Source organism: Danio rerio, chromosome 4 (assembly GCF_052040795.2).
Source record: "Danio rerio strain M-AB ecotype USA chromosome 4, GRCz13ab, whole genome shotgun sequence".
In the NCBI taxonomy this organism is placed as follows: Eukaryota; Metazoa; Chordata; class Actinopteri; order Cypriniformes; family Danionidae; genus Danio; species Danio rerio.
In genome coordinates, this window is record NC_141024.2 from 57,320,708 (window position 1) to 57,332,714 (window position 12,007).

General features: G+C 42.3%; 1 protein-coding gene across 4 annotated transcripts in view; it reads left to right on the forward strand.

Moving 5' to 3' along the window:
* Nucleotides 1-12,007, forward strand: part of zgc:113135 — a 1,020,739-nt gene that overhangs the window by 769,675 nt on the left and 239,057 nt on the right. The window lies entirely within an intron of this gene.

The following is a 12,007-nucleotide window of genomic DNA, read 5'->3' on the forward strand; positions in this document are numbered from 1 at the left end:
CTATCTGCTGACAAACTGGAATTCTTCGAAATACATTTTTTTGTCTTTATTTTAACAAAACAAAAAAGAACAGAACAATGACAACAGCTTACAACCAAGAAATTTCTTAGCATCACAGCACATAATGAAAATCAAAATCAAAAAGAAGACATAAAAATACAGAGTAATAATAAAAATAGAAAAGTACATAAATTAACCAAAGTTTATGGTGATCTAAGGTTTTGCAAAAATGTACCTGAAATCCTAGGACCTACATATTCAAGCAACGGAGTCCAGATCTGATAAAAAGTGTTTTTCTATGGAGAGAGATTAGACTCAATAATAATTCACGCAAAAGACACGATGTACACATGCGTAGCCAAATTCACATGCGTAAAATATTTATTTATACTCACAAAAACAATTCACATGCACAAAATAAAAATACATTTTCATAAAATACATTTCACAAATGCAAAACACCATTTGCAAATATATAAGAGTGTACAAAAAGTTTTGAATGTTTAAAATTCACGAGTTCATCCTGAATGAGAATGTGCAAATCCTCTCTCACGTACGACTCACCCTGAATACGAGTGTGTGCATTTTTGAGACTTTCCTGTCAGCACACACCTCCCACGTGAGTCACTCGTGCCCTGTAGCCAATAAGATGCGAGCTTACTGTTCAACCAATCACAACTCCCTGAGAACGCGGGAATGACCGAAGCGCTTCACTGTGCGCTCCATTTGCGCAGTCTGACCTAATTAACGGAGATGATCCTCTAAGAAGAAGAATACTCCTCTATTTAGCATGGCAGGTGAAGAGCGGGATGCGCGGGTAAGTGGTTACTTGATTTCTATAGTGGTTTATGTATGCAAAGATTAAGTATCAAACGTTTGTTAAAGCAATGGCTGCTGTTGTTTATAATGTAAACTTTATAACGTAAATTAAGTCCGTTATTAAGCCAACATGGCGAGTGAAAAACGGGATGGTCGTGTAAAATAGCATGGCTTCTGTCATGGTCGATTCTAGGATTGTCATTCAAGGAGGGGTCAGCTATAAATTTGATCGGGGACTAATTTGGGGGTGGAATCGATCGCGTACTAAAGTGAAGACCGGGAGAGCGTAATGCCGTTTTGGGTGTGGGTGGGTATGGGGGGTGGAGAGAGGAGATGATCGCCGACTGTAAGGAACGGGCGGGGTGGGGGTCGGCAGTGTTGATCGCGGACTATGAAGATAACAAATGATAAAAGGTATAATTGGTATTTGTCTTACAGGCACTGTCATTAGAAGTAGAAATAGCAGCAAAAGCTCTGATCGATGTATTAGCCAGGGGCCTTACTCCATCTTCGTAAAGAAATGCACTAGCAAGTGGTAGTAGACCAATGAGAGAAAGCATCTCAAGTGGGACCATTCCTTTGCCTGCAGAGCCTGAAAACATGGTAAGGCAAGCCTTAAAAAGGTAATTTTTCATGTTTACTGTAAAACACAACTTTTTGTGTCATGCAAAAAATGTTTCTTATTATTAATATGTTTATTCATTTTGCCCTTTTGTCACTATGGGCAATTCCCAAGTATGTTTGGGACAGAGATTTTTCTGTGGCCAAACCTGGAAACATTTAAAAAACTGATTTTCAAATACATGTCCTCTCTAAACCATCACCCTTCACACCAAAAGGAGATGAAGACCTTGAGCTTGTCCATGCTGGACTTGGAAAAAGGCTTTTAACTGTTCCAGATAATTTTAAACACAGTGAGGTAATTGCAAATGTTACCATAATACTAGGAATTGATGGGAGTTTTATATCTGTTGGAAAAAAAAAAAAACTAAATGATGAATTTTGTTTCATTCTTAAGATTGTCAGTCTGCTTGAAGGAGAGTTTCCCAAATTAAAAACACTTCAGGGTGGCTGGATGTTTTACAAGTCTACAGGTATTTATGTTTTGCATGTTACATATAAACAAAAAATGATTTGTGTGCATTTGCAATAACTTTGCACTTTTGTAAATTAATGAAACTGGTATGTGCTTTGTTGGCGTTAATAATTTAGTAATAAGCTTCATTAGTTTAAACTTTTTAGTCAAGGACATGTTTCTTTGCCATGTTCTAAGATTATGGCATGCCCTACTTCAGTTTTCCAGTGGTAAACAGAGCTTTATAGAACATTTCTGTCCAAAATTTTAGGTGACACATTTATAACAATATTGCTAGCCCAAGAAGGCAACAGTAGTCCTGAATGTGATTCTCAATTGATTTTGCCATTAGGTGGGGGTGGGGGTGGGCGGCGTAAGCTGTCTATAATTCCCACAGATGCTGATGGATACTCAACTCGACTCCTAAAATCAGTGTCAAATAATGGAAAGAACATGCTGTTTGTAGTTCCATTACAGGAACAGCTTTCCACTGAACCATTACCTTATGATTCTGTGGAGTTTGCTAAGATGCCACAGTCCAGCTGTATGAAATGTGGTAAGAAAATACCACTGCCATTGCTGCCCTTACACATTGAAGAGTGTAAAGAAGCTGAGACAGTAAGTCATACAGTATTATGGTTTTATTGTTCTATCAATATTATTTATTTACAATGCCAATGCATTTTGATTACTTTTATTAGGAGTCTTCAAATGATTTGACCATTCTAGATGATGATGTAGACGAAAATGTAATCGAAACTGTTGACCAGCCAAGCCCACTTCACCCCATCTTAGAACCATCATTACAGGTCTTTGATCAAAGCCTATTTCTTGTATTTGAGTATACTCACTATATTTGAATATACCCAATTCGTGGTTCCATAAAGAATGTGTTTGAAGCTATTAAAAATTTGAGACTATTCTTAATATTTTAGAATCTTTTTATGGGGTAGAATATGTATGTTCTTCAACAAATTTGCTACAAACATACATTGTTTAATTTATTTTTACTTTTTACAGATTTGTCCAATTTGCCAGATCTCTTTCCCAACTGATGTCTTGCCTTTTCATGCAAGCATGTGTGGTGAAGGGTAAAGTTATGCTAAAAATTGTAGGGTGACATGCCTTTAATACTAAAGGATTAGTTTGCACAGTTTGTTTTGGTTGTATATATCTCGAGGGAGATGTACAAAGATCAGATGGAATGTAGGGTAAAAAATTAACAAAATAATTTTCTGGTGGACTGTCTTAAATTTAAATTAATGTGTTGGTTTCATAAACTGGGTCAGTAGTAGACATTATTAGATTTGATGTATGTAGCTTTTATAAGCCTTGCTTTGAGAAAATCATTACTGGTGACTTTTGACATTAATGGCTATATACAGTATGTCATTGTAAGTTACATCCAGACTTTGTCTGGCACTAGGGTCTAAGCCTTGTCTATGAAACTGGGCAAATGCTTTTAATATGCATGAACATTTTTGAAGTGGCTTAATGAACAAAATTGAAATTGTTTGTGTCTTGCCTGTTTTAGAGAAAGGACTTTTGGTGACAATGATTCTTCATTCACTTTAAATACAGAAGAATTGCCAGGACCCTCAACTGCACAATCTTCAACATCATTGTCTGCAGGTTAGACACAACACATTTTTTTTTTTTCAAGAGTTCACACTTAGCTGATAATCAATAAAGCGTATTTGGCATGTTGTCCCGGGAGAGAGCCCTGAGCTCGTAATATCCCCGGGGCTCCCTCCCGTTAGAAGGGCGAGAGGGGAATTCGAGGTCAGGTAGGTCTCGAGAACTCCCCTGCTTGTCACCGTGAGAAGTGTAAACTCAGGTTGTATTGGGTGATAATTTGTTTTAGTCGATTGCTATGGTTTATGTTTTTGGACGGTGGGAGGAAACCGGGGAACCCGGGGAAAACCCACGCGAACACGGGGAGAACATGCAAACTCCACACAGAAACACCAACCAGCCCGATGGGTTGGACTAGCGGTGTTCTTACTGTGAGGCAACAGTGCTAGCCACTGGGCCACTGTGTCGCCCGATCAGAAAAAGTGGGAGGATGTAGGGGTGGAAGGGGGGGAGCTTCAAGACGAAGATAACTGGAGTGGAAAACTAAGGTTATTTATAATGCTTCCGTAATCATCTAATAGGGCTTATTACGAAGCTAACAAGGAGCCAGCCGTGTTGATAATAAGCACGTGATCCTCTCGAAATTAGTTTATGAATAAACCACACTTCAAGAGTTCACACTTAGCTGATAATCAATAAAGCGTATTTGGCATGCTGTCCCGGGAGAGAGCCCTGAGCTCGTAATATCCTCGAGCCCGGGGCTCCCTCCCGTTAGAAGGGCGAGAGGGGAATTCGAGGTCAGGTAGGTCTCGAGAACTCCCCAAAAGGCAAAGGTTTTCATCTCGGGACAGCAGCCGCGTATTGAAGTGCCCCCCAAAAGGCGAGAGGTCAGTGCCATATCCGGCTGCTGAATGTGAATTGAAGTGAGATAGGTTACTGCAGGAGAAAAGTTGAAACTGATTCTTAGGAGAGGCTGGGGACTCTGTTGGAGTTGGGTTCGGGGAGGCAGGGTTGGGGAGCCTAACGGAAGAAAGGAGAGTAGCAGAGGGATTTGGTGCTAGAAATAGGAAAGTAGCAGAGTAACTCGACGCTGAAAGAAGAAAAGTAGCGGAGGAACTCAACGCTGGGAAAGGAGAATGTAGTGGGTAGGGGAGAGGGGTTGTAGAGGGGGTGGAGAGAAGAGCGGAAGCATTCGACGCTGTAAGGAAGTAAAGAGGATGCGGAGGAACTCAACGCTGGGAAGAAGAGAGCATGAGATGCGGCGGAACTCGACGCTGGAAAGGTAAAGAAAAGAAACCTATGGGGATCAGAGCTCTGGGTCAACTCCGTGGGAGTTAGAGCTGTAGGATTGGACTACTACAGGAGTCTGGGAAGGGAGGGAGAGGTGGAGACTCCTGTAGGTGGTGGGCTGAGCAGGACTCCGGGGGAGTCAGAACGTGGGAAGACTCCTTGGGAGTCAGATTGGTGAGTGATGTTTTTGAAATATAGAAAGAGTAGCGGAGGAACTCAATGCTGAAAATAGTAAAGTAGCGGAGAAACTCAACGCTGAAGAAAGAAAGTAGCGGAGAAACTCAACGCTGAAAGGGGGATTGGGAGTTAAGGGTGGGGAGAGGAGAGAAGTTGTAAGAGGGGGGAGAGGAAAGAGCGGAAGCATTCGACGCTGGAAGGAAGAGAAAGAGATGCGGAGGAACTCAACGCTAGGGAATATAGGACAGGAGATGCGGAGGAACTCAACGCTAGAAGGTAGGAAAGATGCGTATTTGGCCGGGGCGAGAGAGAGAGGGGAGGGGGGACTCCGTGGGAGTCTTAGCTCTTGGGGTAACTCTGTGGGAGTTAGAGCTGAAAGATTAGGCTCCTACAGGAGTCTAAATGGGGAGGGGGTGGTGGAGACTCCTATAGGAGGTGGGCTGGGCAGGACTCCGGGGGAGTCTAAGCTTAGACTGGAAAGGTAAGAGTAGCGGAATACTCAACGCTAGAAGGAAGTGATAGTAGCGGAGCAACTCGACGCTGAAAAAGAAAAGAAGCGGAGAAACTCGACGCTGGAAAGGGGGTAGGGAGTAAAAGATATTTAGGAGGTGGGGGGAGAGTGGGAGGGGATGGAGGAAAGAGCGGAAGCATTCGACGCTTGAAGGAAGGAAAGGAGTTGCGGAGGAACTCAACGCTTTAGAACATAGAATAGGAGATGCGGAGGAACTCAACGCTAGAAAACAAGAAAGTTGTCGATTGTGGAGGGGGGGGGGGGGGGGGGGGGGTAATTGATTGACTCCGGGGGAGTCAGGCCTTGAATGGTGATACTTAGGCTGAAGAGATGAGAGTAGCGGAAGAACAACACTAGAAGGAAGAGATAGTAGCGGAGCAACTCAACGCTGAAAAGAGAAAAGTAGCGGAGAAACTCGACGCTGGAAAGGGGTAGGGAGTAAAAGATGTTGAGGTGGTGGGGGGAGAGTGGGAGGGGATGGAGGAAAGAGCGGAAGCATTCGACGCTTGAAGGAAGGAATGGAGGTGCGGAGGAACTCAACGCTAGAAAGGAGAAGAAGGAGGTGCGGAGAAACTCGACGCAGGAAGGAAGTGAAGACTGAAAAGATTTTATACTGGTAGCCTTGGGGAAAAAAGTTTTGCTCCTGTTGGGGTCGGGGTTCAGGCACTCTTGGGAGAGAGATAGGGGGAGATTATTTGCTGAACTGGGAGCGCTGAAAGAGGCGGGGGGGATGGGGGGGGTTGGGGAACAGGCAGAATTAAATTTCTGTCCTTGTATTCAAGATAGAGGATGTCGTGAGTGCGAGCTGTGAGGATGAATTGATATCCTCTCCAAATGTATACATGCATCACGCTGAGGCTGTTACGTGTAATTGAGCTAGACGATAATAACGAGTAAACGCTTTTATGGAGGCGTTTAAACTGTTGTGAAGTGTCAATAGTGGTATGTTGAATGGAAGTGTATGTGAGCTTAGGCAGAGCGTCACTGCTGCGACAGTGAAGCGGGGGGGGGAAAGAAGCTCTGCAGCTTCTCTGCTGTTGCAGAGGTGTGGTGGAAGTCAATGTCGGGAGGCGGGTACGCTTTCCCGAAAATGTATAACTGCTGTGCAGTGTTGGGGAGTGGGAAGGAAAGGAGCTGCGCTGTGACAGTGGTGCAATGGGAGAATAAGGCTTGGCTGAGCATCTCTACTGTTGCAGGTACGGTGGTAGTCAGTATTGGAGCATTATAGGTGCTCCCACAAAAATATTAAATATCAGAAGGGATGTGTGGAGATGAAAGTAAGTAGGGGCTCAGGTAGAGTGTCACTGCGGTTGTTGTGATGCTATGGTGAGTGTAGCTCAGCGGAGCGCTACTGCTATTGGATAGGTGCAGTAGTGATTGGTATTGGAGAGTTTTGAATGCTCTCGCAAGAATATTAAATACTGTTAGTAGTGATATGTAGAGAGGAAGTGAATAAGGGCTTAGCTACAGGTGCAATGGGTGAGTATGGCACAGTGGAGCGGTTCTGCTGCTGCAGAGAATCAGTATGGAGACAATGTGTGCTCCTGCAGAAGCATTTACTGCTGTATTAGTGCAGGGCAGTGTGACGAGTGTTATTGGACTTGTAAGTGTATAGAGCTTGCTTAGAGCATCCCTGCTGCAGTAATAGAAAAATTTAGGCAACCCCTAAATAAGTTGGAACTGTGGTGAGTGAAAATGTATGGGTGTATGGGATAGTTTAAGTTGTGCTTACACTTAAAACATTTGAATTGTGTGAGTGGGGGAAGGGATGTCGAAAATGTATATAGGACATGCTTTGCCGAAATAATCGGTTTGCTTGCTTAATGGAGAGAGATAGTGTTCCTCCAGTCAGATCAGATAAGGTGAGGTGGATTGTGGGATTGCAACTGATGGTAATTCAGAGAATCTCAAAACCCGAAGACTAGTGTGAATATGGCATTATGGATGTGGGCTGTATGATTGGAAATGCATCCTTGTGTAGATTGTGATTGCATTTGGAATGGATGTGGAGTGTAATAGGTTGGATGAAGGTCAGCTTCTGGGCCGGCTGTCCTAATGTCTGGAATGAGAAACAAGAAAAAAATCAGAAATTTAATTTACAACATGATACATGTATAGCAGACATGACAAAATTGTTTTAGCTGATATCTAATGCAAGGCATCTTAATAAGAGCATGGACAATTGTGAGCTTCGTTGTCGCAGTCTGCGAGGATGATCGAGGTGGGCATTTGTTCCCCCGCAGGATAGCAGGTGGATGCAGAGCTGGGGATATGGGGTGTAGCTTGTCTGGTGGTCCTAGAAATTCTTCTTGAAGATTTATTTAAATGTCCTATTCATGCAGTCAAGCGAAAAGTTAGTTTCTTTACCATTTTCACCTCCAGCCGGCGTGCCATTATAAGTTACATATGGCACTGTATATGCAAGTATGGGTCATTGACGTATTACGATTGGACTTTTGTGTTAAATTCTCACTGGTTGGGTAGTAGTCTTTACAGAAGTTAAATGCTATCAGATCTGGCAGAGGTTTTTTATTTATTTTATTTATTTATTATTTTATTATTATTTATTATTATTATTATTATTATTATTAATTTATTCATTTATTATTATTATTATTATTAGTCAATTTATTTATTTATTATATCAAATCCCAACATCAAACGCTTAATTCACTACTTAGTGGAAACTGTATGAATGGAATGTTTGTTATGGGCTTTACTTAATTTGTTTAAATACATGTTAGGAATCTTAACTTCTAAAATTCTTAATCTTAACTTAATTTGCAAGCATGTCTGTCTCAGTTCATTCATGAGTCTTTTATGGCTGGGTTCATTCATGAATTGTTGAGAGGGCGGAACCATATCGAGTTTTAAAAGCGCATTGGATGAGGGCGCTGCTCCTTCGCTATTGGCTCGATGGGGCGTCAATCAAGATCGGAGGCCAAGTTTGTTTACCAGTGTTGTGTGAAGACACTGCGGCACACCAGCGACTAGTTTGGATGATAACAGCGCGGTCCATCGACGTATCAATATGTCGTGGATTAATGTCGTGATCTTTGCAGTGATTTACTTATGGATTTGTGGACGGGCTTGAAGGGTGAGTTCTTATGAATCTTCTAATCACGCAAGTCTTGTTTTTAAAAGATTTGTAAATAGGTTTAATCTTTGATGGAGATTAGTTGTTTCCGCAATGCTTCCCCTTAAAAGCGTACTATACGTTACCGAGGGTGCACCGCTAGGAAGCAGTGAGTTAGGCTTTTGCGATGTTTTGGATCGTCGACGCCTAGAGAGTTTAGGTGGAGTTGTGGACTGCGTTTGCGTGAGGCAGTTTGAAGTGGAGATGGAAGAGCTGGTGGGCAGCACCGGCGTTTTTGCGGGAATTCAGGCTCGATTTTGGCGAGGCTGTGGCTGAATTCTCAGGGAGAGTGGAGCTCTGGCTGGAGTTGTTGTTTGTTGTTGTTGTTGTTGTTGTGTGTTCTTCCGTATCGATAGGTTAAATGGTGCGATGCTGGAGCGTTTTGTAGCGGGAAGCGAGCTTCAAGACAAAGATAACTGGAGTGGAAAACTCAGGTTATTTATAATGCTTCTGTAATCATCTAATAGGGCTGATTACGGAGCTAACAAGGAGCCAGCCGTGTTGATTATAAGCACGTGATCCTCTCGAAATTAGTTTATGAATAAACCACACTTAAATTCAATCTAATCACTTTTATTGTCACATCAGCAGCAACACGTGTGCTATGATGAGTGAAAAGCTTAGGTGCTGGCTCCAGGCAGTACAAAATACAAATAGTGCAAATACAACGACAGTGCAAAATACAGACAGTGCAAATAAAATGACACAACAACAATGTAAAATTGACAGCGATATATACAATGAATAGGTGTCCACATAGTTGTAGGCAGTATTGTTTCAAGAATGGATTTTTTAAAGTGCAGTGCATGCTACATATTGATGGTGTGCAGTGAGGGGTATGAAAGAGTCTGCGTGGGGTGTGTTAAGTGTTCATCAGCCTTATAGTCTGAGGTAAGAAACTTTCCTTCAGCCAGCTAGTGCGTGACTGGATGCTGCGGAACCGTCTGCCGGAGGGTAGCGGAAAGAAAAGTCTATGGCTTGGGTGGTTGGAGTTGCTGATAATTCTCTTGGCTTTCCTCATGCACCGTCTGGTGTAGATGTCCTGAAGGGAGGGCAGCTCACCTCCTACTATGCGTCCAGCAGTTTGCACAATCCTATGCAGGCCTTTGTGATTGCTGCTGGTGCTATTTCCATACCAGGTGGTGATACAGCCAGACAGGATGCTCTCCACAATGCAGGTGTAGAATAAGCGGTGAATGTGAGGGCTTATTCCAAACCTCTTGAGACACCTGAGGAAGAAGAGGCATTGTTGTGCCTTCCTCAGCACTGCGTCTGTGTGAGCAGTCCATGTCAAATCCTCAGCGATGTGTATACCAAGAAACTTGAAAGTTCTGACTCTCTCCATTGATGTCCCGTTGATGGGGATGGGGGTATGTTCTCTCGTCTCTCTCCTGAATTTCACCACCAGTTACTTGGTTTTGCTGATGCTCAACATCAGGTGGTTTTCCTGAAACCACTGCTTCAGCGTTTGCACGTCCTCTCTGTAGGCCGTCTCATCAATATCTGTGATTAGGCCCTCCACCGTTTAGTGTTCTTACGGGTGCTGGAAATCCTGGAAAATGCTTGATTTTTAATATAGTGTTTTCAAGGTTAGAAAAGAGCTTGAAGTTTGAACAAAGTGCTTGAACCTGCTTGAAATTGAAGTTGCAGTACGCTAAATTACAACCGTTGTGGTCGCATATGCACCTGAATTTTTTTCTATGCGAGCTTCACGCAGAATGTATTTTTGCACTTAAAAACGCCAAACGCAGCGCTCAGGAACAGTTTTCATGTCAACTTGCTGCAGTAAACAAAACCCACAATGCCCGCCCCACCGCTCTTCTGATTGGCCCACTGCTCTTGCAATGAACGCGAACGCATTGGTCAGTATAAGCTGTCAATCAGTTCAGATGACAGAGAGATACTGCCACAAAAATGTAAAGGTCTGGATCAGAGAGAATGAAAATAACACTGACAGATTTAGTTTTCCACCACCTAATGTTAGAAATAGTGGCACATCTGATCAGCGATCATGTGGTGAATGTTAATTCACCATTTACACTTTTTGAAGAGTGGATAAAAGACTTCTGGTGGGTTAAAAGTCTGCTATGAAAATGACTAAAGTCATTCACTGCAAAGCCTGAGGTAAGTTACGGAGTTTGCAAGTAACCGTGTTTGCCACACATTTTAAGCACAAGATGTTTTGTTTAATCCTTCATTTAATAGTCATGATGTTGTCAGTCATGCAACTGCAGCCCATACTCTGTCGTAAAAGAGCTTGCATTCAGATTAAAATAATATTGCAGCTCATGAAAAGACGGTTACTATCAGGGCTTAACATTAACATCGCCAACCTGCCAAATGCTGGTAAATTTCAGCTTTGGCGGGTTAGACAGATACCTCCACTAGCCACTTTGGCTAGTTGAAAATAATTTTTAAATTGTGGTTTTCTTAAAGCAGGATTTGACTATAAGGATGACCCAATATGCGTGCAAATGCAATTTTAGAATCAAGAAACAGCACGACTGACAAAAAAAATAATTGCGTTCACACTAGCAATAGAAAGCAGGTGAATACCGAATGAGAGAATGATCACTCCCGCTAACAGCTGATGTGATGCGTACGAATGTTTAACAATTGAGTCAGAACATACCTTCAAAAGCTCAAGCGTTGGAGCAGGGCTTGTGCTTTATTTGGACCCGGGTCTTCTGCAAGGGCTCGTCCGGGATTTGAACTAAAGTGGGGAACTAAAGTGGGAACATTTCACATAGCATCAGAAGCATCAGATGGTCAGAAATCATTATCTAACAGTTGTCTCAGAACACACCTTTAGAAGCTCAAGCGTTGAAGCAGAGCCTGTGCCTCATTTGGATCCCGACTTTTTCTGCCCATAAAAAGAGTCGCAGCCCCAGACCGACAAGTTGAGTCACTTGTTTGCTTATAAAATGTTTTTTTTTTTTTTAATCCAGTAGCTTCAGTGAGGTAAATTGATCTTATCCATTACACAGATTTAAGCTGCATGGCAAAAACACACATAACATTGCTAATGCTTGCAAACTGGCATTAAAACAGGCTTCTGTGAACATCAACTGGAAGGGCTCGTCTGGGATTTGAACGCAAGACATCTGACACCTCAAGCGAGAATCATACCCCTAGACCAACAAGCCACAAAAGATTGAATATTTCACAAGGCATCAGAAGCAGCAGATGGTCATGAATCCTTATTTAATAATTGAGTCAGAAACATACCTTCAAAAGCTTAAGCATTGAAGCAGGTGGAACCCAGATCCTAAATCTAGGTCACTAATAATCATTTTAGAAAGTATTATTTTTATTATTTATTTATATTATTTTATTATTAATACTTTAATAATAAGTGAATAAAAAGCAGAAAGATCGCTGTGTAATTAAAGGTATTAACAAATATTTTCGTACCTGATCTTGA